The sequence below is a fragment of the Calidris pugnax genome, unplaced genomic scaffold, assembly GCF_001431845.1.
Source record: "Calidris pugnax isolate Ruff unplaced genomic scaffold, ASM143184v1 scaffold187, whole genome shotgun sequence".
Lineage (NCBI taxonomy): Eukaryota > Metazoa > Chordata > Aves > Charadriiformes > Scolopacidae > Calidris > Calidris pugnax.
Window position 1 is genome coordinate 394,726 of NW_015090969.1, and position 10,478 is coordinate 405,203.

Here is a 10,478-nt window from a genome sequence, read left to right on the forward strand (position 1 = left end):
ATTGGACCTTCTTCCCCCCTGCTCACAGCACCCTTACAGCCCCATTCCTCTTGCTCCCCACGCCTCAGTGGGAACTATTTTATGGCCAGTGGGAACTATTGACAACTGGGTAGGGTAGAAAATGCCCTCCACAGGATGCCGGGCTCCGGACCCAAGAGATCCTCAGTTTCCAACTCAATAATGTTTGAGGAAAACTCTCAACTCTCAGAATCGTCAGAAGAAATCAAAAATGTGCCTCTATCTCTACCTCAGCAAGCTTGGTTAAGTTTTTAAAGAAACGGCCAGAAAACACAAGTAAAACCAAAACCAGGAGTCGGAGTTGAAAAAAAGACCATCTTTGTATCCTTTCGTTGCAAATTTAGCTTCTAGCCTGGCTTCCTTTCGTTTAGGAATAGTGCAACTGTTTGGAAATGGTCGGTTCTGGGAACCTTTGTACCTTTGGTTTGTCATTAGTGCATCTGGTCAGAAAGAGTGATGGTACAGGAGGCCAGTTAACCATTTCTCAGTTAACCACTAACTCAGCTTCACTTAAGGGGAGGTCAGCCAGGAGGTCAACCCCTGTAGACCAGAGCAGAGATATGGGCCCATTTCTTTATCTGGCAGCACGTTCAATATCCCGTAAGCATACAGCATAGCACAACTTCTGCCTAAAGTGACTGTTACTAGTATTTTCTGTACCTTTTGTTCTACAAATATTCTTACTTCCAGTTACATAACTAAAGGCCAAGTGTTCTAGGCTTAGGCCATAACAATTTTGTGCAGTATTACCAGTGATACTGAAATGTACATGCTTTTTTTTTAAATGTGAATGTATATGAGAATGCAAGGAATCAATGGACATTTAATAACTGAGTTATAGCATTCTGTCTTTTTTAACCCAGGGATCTTTACAGACCCTGATTTCTTGCCTGTAATGGGTTTTGGATCAGGCCCCCCCAAAATAAAGAAGCTGCTTCTCTTTTACCCAGCTCCTTCTTTGCACTGTAGGCGTAAATTACACTTTACTTTGTCTAAGTGGGGAGCTGCAAACAACTCCGGTGCCTTTGGGGTAGGCGGGGAAAAGAAGTATGGCTGATTCTAAATAAAAGTTACTTGTCAGATCAACCTTGATAGCAGAGATAATGAGGGTGATCACATGGGAATATAGATTCAGAATTCAGTTTAATCATCGTTCCGTATCAGCTGCACCGATCCAGTTCTGCGTGACTAAGTCAAATGAATGTTAGGTAACTGAAATTATCTCTAGCCTCCTTACTTTTCACTCCCCCCTCCAGTACCCATAGCATTCCTTTCACTGACTTTAAAATAGGTATAAAGGACATCCATAAGTGCTGATAAGTAAACAGAGGACAGACTTCATGAAGAGGTGTCTGAAGTCAAGCTATGAAAGAGATTTTGAAAGGCAAAAAATCACGGTAAGGTCATAAAAATCACATGTGTCTTTGAACATCTCTATCAAGGCTGCACCCAGGTGCCTAAATCAGCTTCCATTAACTTCACAGGAAGTCTCTGAGTGCTGAAGCACATGATTTTCAGTTCTACTCCCAATTCATGGGGGGGAAGGACCATCAGTATTGAGAAAGTTGCTCTTTGATACATTACAAAAAGCCTTCTAACCAGCGATGTGGCATTATCATAGAAGACAAAATCACAAAAGCTCATATCAAAACCAAAAAGCAGCCTTGTGTAGGCAGCCTTGAGCTTTGGTTTGAAATCTTGATACCGATCCAAATTTTGCTTCTTAGCTCATCCTAAAAGAAAGAATAAATTCCAATGTGTTACAATAAATCAGCATTTGAGGTTTCCTTAATTTGTTCAGTATCTCAGGTAAATTTATAATTAATTGCATTTTCTCCATAGCTCTGGTTTCTTTTGCCCCGTTCCTACCTCTCACAAATTTACTGCAAACCTCACACAGGTGATGTCTCTTAAAGCCCTTAGCTCCCGGAAACATATAATTGCATCAGAACCTCAGCCTTTGTTTCATCTTATTTCATCTCATCTCTCATGTGGGCCAAGACAAGGTAGGAAACATGAACCCTTTGAGATGCAAAAGGGCAGAAAAAAAAGAAAACAGCATTATTATTTTAATTTAATTGCTATGATTTAAAGTCCATTTGATGATATGCTGAGATCTTGACTCAGGAGTTTTGAATGCTGGGGTTGGTAATTCTGCCTTTAGCCTCTATATCAAGTTTTACTCTGTGTGCTTAAACTGAATTTGATTTGAGTTGAGTTTAAATTTAGGGCAGTCTGCCCAGATTGCTTTCCCTTCTCCTGACAGACTTGGCAGTGCTTTAGCAGGGCCTTGAGAGCGCTTCATCTTCTCTAGCAAAGAGCCCTCACACAAAGCACTTTATTTCCCCCCAGAACAAATAAACAAGGAGTAAACATCCCTCCTCGCACACACACGCGCGGAGCGGGAGCGTTTCTTTGCAGTTCTCTTCCCCTTCTGTGCCTATAGCCCAAGTGGGACTTGAGGTTTATGAAAATTTTATGAAAAAGCAAAGCTGCATTTTTTGCAAGAGTAAGCACCCAGAAGACTAAAGCAAAAAAAAAAAAAAAAACCCAAGGTTTTTGTATCTGTACATGCACGGCTCGTGGAGCCTCTCCAGCTCAGCTGTGTTTGAGGATCCCCATATTAATGTCACCACGCTCTGTTCAAAATGTAGTGAAATCCCCAGCAGAAAAGAAGAGCAGGCAGATTGTAGTGGTTTGATTTTCCTTTTTACCCCCTTTTCTTTTTTTTCCCCCATCCTGAAGAATGCTCTTTCTTCGGTTACACATTAAACTGTCAGGAGGCAAAATCAACACTTGGGATTCTGTGCGGAGCTTTTGAAAAGCTGCTCCACAAAGCATGGCCCTGCAGAACTCCTCCCATAAATCTTCAAGTTGTTTTTTCTTATCTAAGCAAACTATGTATAAATATTAACATATTATTCATGGGCAAATAATTCCACGCCACTCCTTGCTGCTGCCTTAAAGAGGAGTCTTGATTCAGATGAGAATGACATTCCCTTTGTGAGGCCTCAACTGCTTTTCAGGTTAAAAGAATTAAAAAAAATAGGCCGATGGCACTTCTTAATTAAGAAAACCTCAAACCTTGGGTTTCTGCTACCCAAGGCTGTAGGACCACAGTGGGGTTTCCCCCTGCAGAACGGGTGAATTTTGTTCTTAAAATGTTCCTTGAGAATCTCCCTTGTGCACAGCACAGCGTGTTCCTCCAGAAGCGTATTCTTCCCGTAGAGGGTTTGACATGCCAGCAGTTGTGGACAAGAGGCCATTGCAAGTGGAACATGTGAAAACAGGGACCTATTCATAAAAATAATATATTTATATTTACTCGTTACAGGCCTTTGCTCAGGATCTTTTTTTAAAGTTCAGCTGGATATAAAATGCCCACTTCAAAAGCCAAAATGAAGACTTTAACAGATGTGCCCTGGCAAAGCAAAGGGTGTAGACACAGCGAGGAATTCAGAAGGGACAGACAGTCGTATATGGACACAGGAAAAGAATCTCAAATAAAATGCTTGTGGCCGGGAGCTGGAGTTTTTGTGTTACCTGTAACGAGGCTCTGTGTTTGAGGCTTTGGGCTCTGGCCTATTCCCTTCTTTTTTTTCTGGTGGCAGCTTTTTTACTGGTGCTTTTTGTACCACGAGAGACTATTTTACGTGGGCCCTGGTCACTCTAGCAACCAGAGGAGGGAAACATAAGGAGAAACTTCCCTAGAACTGAGAATTGGGATCTTGTTTGAGCCACACGGCATACTTCAAAAAATACAAAATTTCAGGTTGCACGACTTGGAAGAGGGAAGTGTTTGTGTGTGTGTGTGTGTGTGTGTGTAATCCCACCCAAGAGCAGCCTGACAGCAGCTACTTGTATGCAAAGTCAGTGCTGAGCGTTTGCAGGTGCTGCCACCTCACAGAGCCGGGTGTTGAAAATCCTCCCCTCCCTGCCAGCAGGATATCTGCAGGGCCTGGGGGATGCCAGCGCTAGGAGACACAGTCTTATCTCCAGGTTAATTGAAAGCATATTAATTTCAGGCTGTTAACACCTTTGTAAAGATTAGATGAGGTCTTATCCAAGGGATTGTGGTTCAGCTGAGGGCTCAGCCTCAAGAGGCTTTCGTATCCCTGCAGGCACCTCTCCTGCCCTCTGAGAGCTGGGCAGGGGAAGATGCAGTGGTTGCTTTACTGTCTCTCATGGAGCCAAAACCCAAAAATCCAAAGAACTATCCTCCATGCTACTGACTGCCAGCTCCTGTCACTAACTGGAGACGTGTAAACCGTGTTAGGAGTTTATCATATAAAGTATATTAAGATTTCAAAGCCAAACCTTCAATGACCAGGGACAAAAACAGGATTACGATTGCTGTTTTCAAGACCCTGCTAGCTGTGTGTTTTGAAGGAGGTCGGTAAGGACTTGGGCCACCAGGAGGTCCCGCTTTACTGGAGCAGAGCTCTCGGCAGCTTCCCGTGCAGCTGCGTGGGCCCCGCTGCAGAGCTGACCCCAGGGGAGCTGCCAGACCCCCCGGGAGTGAGGTGCACACAACAAAACACACACCCGTTGGGCTGAAAGTTGTCCCTCATCACATGGGAGCATCAACAGAGAGGGGAAAACTCCAGTTTCCCAGGAAAGCACCCACCTGCCCTAACCACAACGCTGCCCTTTGCCTTCCCATACAGTCACCGAGTACTGCCCTGTCCCTAAAATAAGTAGCGAGGGAATCTTACAAGCAATATATTTTCATTGTACAATTTCAGTTCATCTTTAAAGTAGCTCCATTCCGTGTCCCACGTGGGACATGGCGGGTCTAGCAAAGGCCACTTATAAACCTGTAAGAGAGAAACAGAGAGGTCTTGGAGTGCAGAAATGGCCTATAGGCAGCTCTCCCGGGAGATCAACTCCACTTCAAGAGTGCCTATACCAGTAATTGCCAAAAATTGGGAGAGTATATTAGAAGGAGGAAGGATCACTCTGGACATGCTGCTGCCTTGTGTTTTTTCCTTAGGCAAGAGGTTCTGCCAGGGTCACAGAGAGGATTCTGGCTGAACTAGACCTTTGGTCAGAGGTGGTTGTATGATTTTTACACTACTGAGCCTCTTGGAACATCCAGGTGAATTAGCTTGTGTGTATTAAGTATTATGAATTTTCAACAAAGCAACTTTTTATTGTACACGTATATGTTTTCTCATATGTAGAGAAGCATAATTGCTATACCCTGAAAGGGTTTGTCTGAACTGTGTGTTTCACAACGTTGAAGCCAACTCTGAAGACATTAACTTAGAATGGCCTTGCTTTTTTCATGACTCACCCCAAAAGTTATTTTGCTGTAGGTTTGGTCTGAATGATTAAGATAGGTTTGTTTGCCTATAGATACTGTTCTACATATATATATATTACCTTAACCAAGGAAAGCTCCCACACTTTCCCTTGTTTATGCATATTATATGTGACATAGATTCAAAGTTAAATGTCATAGCCCTTGTTTACAAGTTAACATATGAATATAACCCAATTTGAAACTCTCTCCTCATTTTCCCTGCTGCCTGTCTCACCCTTTGGTGTGGCTGCCACTTAAGTAATGTGGAGCACATGGAGTTGAGAAGGTCACAGCCCTTTCAGCTGCTCTAGTAAATCCCTGTCTGCTCTGAACTTCACAGGTTCTCCACCTGCTTCTCAGCTGCCTCGGTCAGTGCCATTGTAAAACTCCCTTCCAGTACAGGTAATGCCCACAGAGGAGATTATACTTAATATTTCAGTCATAAATGGTTTGAGTTGGAAGGGGCCTTAAAGATCATCCAGTTCTACCCCTTGCCCTGGGCAGGGACACCTCCCACCAGCCCAGGTTGCTCCAAGCCCCCTCCAACCTGGCCTTGAACCCCTCCAGGGATGGGGCAGCCACAGCTTCTCTGGGCAACCTGGGTCAGGCTCTCACCACCCTCACAGCAAAGAAGTTCTTCCTAAAATCTAATCTAAATCTCCCCTCTTTCAGTTTAAAACCATTATCCCCTGTCCTGTCGTGACAGTGTCTTATAAAGACCCCCTCCCCATCTCTCCTATGGGCCCCCTTTAAGGACTGGAAGGGGTTATAAGGTCTCTCCTCCAGGCTGAACAACCCCAGCTCTCTCAGCCTGTCAAGCGAGTGAGAGAGAGAGATGGGGGCAGTACATTAGAAGCCGGTTCTCAACCACTCCCTGATTTTCAAACTAGCCACAATTGCATGTTAAGACAGCCTGGGAGCTGTTGGAGCAGGCACCAGGCTCCCCTAAGAACCGTCTGTCGGCTGAGCCGTAGCCAGAGAACAGCGTGCACTGGCCACGCTTCCTCCAGCCGGCCTGTTCCAGCACGCCCCTGCACCGGCAGCTGATGGGACCGGCTTCCAGTCTGCCCAGAAATCCCTCGCTGCCTCCTCACTGCTTCGAGCACATGAAGAAAACACAGAGCGAAGCTATTCTTCCGTCTCAAAAGTTGTTAAAAATATTTCTAATAAGGGCACGTGAGCTTCAGAGGACACCTTGTTGTTTCTCATCCTGATTTTACACTGCTCCTGAATCACAGCCCAATTTTTCTCTTTGTGAACCTAAATTCTGTTCCTATTCGCTGATTGATCCTATTAATGAAGAAGGTAAGTCAAAAATATTTTTTAATAAGGTGCTAATATATCAGTAAAAGGTTAAGAAATGCAAGATTGAGGCTTTTTTTCAAGTATATACCTTTGTCACATTTATTGCAGACTCTATCTATATTTTTCAGTAAGAGCAAACTGCAGCAATGCAAGTCCCTGAACCCGTACTATGCCACAAAGATACAAAGGATAATGATTTTTTTAAGAGCAAAGAACAAATTATTTCACAAATAAATCCTATTAATGAAGAAGGTAAGTCAAAAATATTTTTTAATAAGGTGCTAATATATCAGTAAAAGGTTAAGAAATGCAAGTTTGAGGCTTTTTTTCAAGTATATACCTTTGTCACATTATTGCAGACTCTATTTATCTGTATTTTTCAGTAAGAGCAAACTGCAGCAATGCAAGTCCCTGAACCCGTACTATGCCACAAAGATACAAAGGATAATGATTTTTTTAAGAGCAAAGAACAAATTATTTCACAAATAAATGCATAAAGTTATCTGGCCCAGAGGTGGCTTCCGAGACATCAGACATTTTGCAAACCAGCAAACAGATCCAGACCATGCGAAATTGGGACGGTCCTGTCTTTTCCTGTCTGTTAATTTTTCCACTCCGGAGTGTCCAAAACTCTCTGAAATAAAGGATTACTGTCTAGAGGTTCAGAAAGTCATATTTTCGTAGCACAGTTCATTCTTACAGGTAACCCTGGCAGGCCCACAAGCCGTTCCATAAAATCTAATGTTCCTAATCTTAAAAGTTAATTTTACATCCCAGAACCAAATGTTTATTTGTTTATAGTAGCATCCACAGGGTTCAGATGGGTGATTTAGCTGCCTGTGCCTCATTTATGATCCTGTAAGCAAGTGGGACCCAGTTCGGCTCAGTGTTTAGTGAATTCTATTCACCTTTTTGCCACTAAATCACTGTACAAGCATGAGCAAACCACTCAGCTCTTCCTCTCCTTCCCCTTATTCAAATTTACCCAGTTGTTGGCTTGTGATATGACTGTAAGGGAGTGAAGATTAGCCCATGAATATGTACAGAAAATTCTGGAAGCCCCCTGCTGAAGTGAGGTCACAGCGTGAGGTCTGAGGGTAGAGATGAGTTTTCAGTATTATTGCAAATTTTCTGGATGAAAAAAGTATGGAACAGTCCCCATGATTTTCTAGCCAGCACAGCTAGAAAGAAACAGATACGGTCCCCAGCAGAAATCTGCACTGAGATGGCCCTGATGCTGTATTGATTTGCCAGGTCTCAGCCAGGTCCTGCAGGCTCAGTCTACTTCTGGACTTCTTACAGTTGTAAAATGCGCTGGGCCAAGAACTAGGAAAACAGAAAAAGATTACTTTAAACTTCACCGTGTTTAAAAGTGTAGTAAGGACTTATTTCTCCATTTAAAACCTACTTAACTTCACCATTGGTGTTTCACTTGGTTCACGTTTTCACGTTATTCTCTAAAGTTGTGGGGAAAAAAATTTAAAATGAAAGTTCAGATCCTTAACTAATCACCAGCTCTTGGGAACTGGGCCTTTTCAGAAAAACACGAACGTGCAGGAAATCGATGGAACTAGCAACAGTCATTTAGGCATCCTGCTTTTAGTGTAATTAATGTCAAGGAATTTTTTTTCTGTCGTTTCAGAGGTATTGAGGAACTATTTCCGCCAACTGGTGTTGGGATCATCTACAGGGGTTCCACATCTCCGTACTTCAGGCATCTCAACTGAGGCAGCCAAAAACTGGGTCAGGGCGATGTTCCAAAATTTTAGTGGTGAGCCTCCAAAATTCAAGACACTCAGGGAATGCATGTTGGGGGATAAAATCAGAATGCTGGGGGGAAAAAGAAAAAAAAAAAAAAGAAAAAAAAAAAGAGAAGGAAGAGAAGGGAGTATTTAATTTCTACCCAATATTGATATTTCAAAATTTGGTACTGTCAATTTGGAATAAAACACACTGTTTGTTTTAAACCCTCGTGAAAGCCAAGCCACTTGCCTCTGAGCCTCAGACGCTGTCTGAACCCAGAGGTTCCTAACTTGCCCCAAGGCGATCCGAAGGGCTGGCTGCTCCGAATCCGCAGGCACGGGAAGTTTTTGGATGGCGGCTTTCGAGGAGTCTCCCCACCGTGTTGCACTGGAACCTGGAATAGGAGAATGTGGGTTGGCAAGAACCTGCATGTCTGGGAGCTGCCGAGAAGTGCCAGAGGCTTCCCGAATTTGGGCTCGCCATCATCTCTTCTGACAGGATGGAGAGAACTGGGAGGCATCTTTTAGCTCGAAACCTCAGAATTTGGGAGCCGGGTCCCCTGAAAATTTTACCCCTGTGTTCCTGGGCAGCTGTTGTGAGGAGCAGGGAAGCAGCTGGAGATCAAAAACATGAACTAGCCACGGCGGAGGCACCTGGTGACTCTGCAGGTGGCCCCCAGCCTCTTGCTGCTTGCCAGGCTGCCATGTGCGCTGCTCAGCACCATTTCGGGGAGGTTTATCAGAGAACTGGAACCCTGGGGAGATACAGTTTGTATTTACATATTTTTTAGGGCTTGGACTCCCTTTCAGCGTGGAGGGGGGGATGCTAAAGGCTGGGGAGTGTGACAGCCCAGTCTGTCCCGCGATGGAAAGTGAGGAACTGGAAATTTACCTGGATGCCACCCTGAGTCAGCCCAAACCAAAGTATCTCTACAAAACACCTAGCACTGAACAAACTGTCATCCTCTGACAAAAATACTCCATCTGAGAATTTCTGACCAGGTCTGCTAGTAAACACGTCCAGGGTGTCATTTGTGCCTGATAGAGGGTAAAAATTATTCAGGTACCTGATGTTTGGGGTGGAAAGATGAGGGAATGGAACAGTAAATTTAAGGGGTTGAAAAAAATAACCTGCTGATTGTCTGAGCACAGCTGACCACGTCGTGTCCAGCTATCTCTGGGTGGAAACACACCTTTCCACAGAGGAAAGAGCCACGGTGGTGGGGGCCGCATCCATCCCACCCTTCCCGAGGACACTCTGTCCCTTTCCCTCCATCGAGGGGGCACTTTGTGGCATATTTATCTTTCCCGCCTCTCCCCTCGCAGAGCTTTCCCCCAGCCATGGCTCCTTTAGCTCGCTTTTGGCCTCTCGGGGCCGCGTTGACCCTCCCTATAAGCCCACGGCTCCAAGGAGCACGAAGCCCCACCGCCGGCCTCCCTGAGAGGAACGGCCGCCCCGGCGGGTCTCCCGGCTTTGGGGGAACCGAAGGGCCGCGGCTCGGGCCGGCAGAACCCCCGGGGGTCTCCCGGGCCGGGCTAAGGACGCTCCTTCCCGCCGCGGCGGCCCTGAGGGGAGCTTCCCGCCCTACGCTCTGAGGGGGCTGGCAGCGGGAAGGCCGCGGGGCGCCCGGCGCCGCTGAGGGGGAGCCGCGCCGGAGCGGGGCTGAGGGAAGGAGGGAGAGCCCCGTCCCGCTCGGGGAGCGGGGGCCTCTGGCGAGAGCGCGGGGGCTGGCGGCGGCGGGGAGGAGGAGGAGAAGGAGGGGGGGGGAAGCGGAGTTCCCGGCGGGCCGGCCGCCTCCCCGCCCTCCCTCGGCGGCGTGAGTGAGCGTGTTTGGGAGGGAAGGAGGGGGTGGAAGCCGGGCCGGGGCGGCCAGCAGGCAATTTGCATGAGAGACAGACTGGGAATGAGCTGGAGTGGGCGCCTCTCCGCGCACACAGAGCGGGGCAGGAGGGGGAGGAGGGAGCTGCCGCCGCCGCCGCCGCCGGGGAGAGCCGGCGAACTCCGGGCAAAGTTTGGTGCCGCGGGCCCGAGGCGCTGAGGCACCGGCGGGGAGGGCGAACGGAGCGGTGCGGTGCGGAGCCGGGCCAGGCCAGGCCGCCGCTGCCGC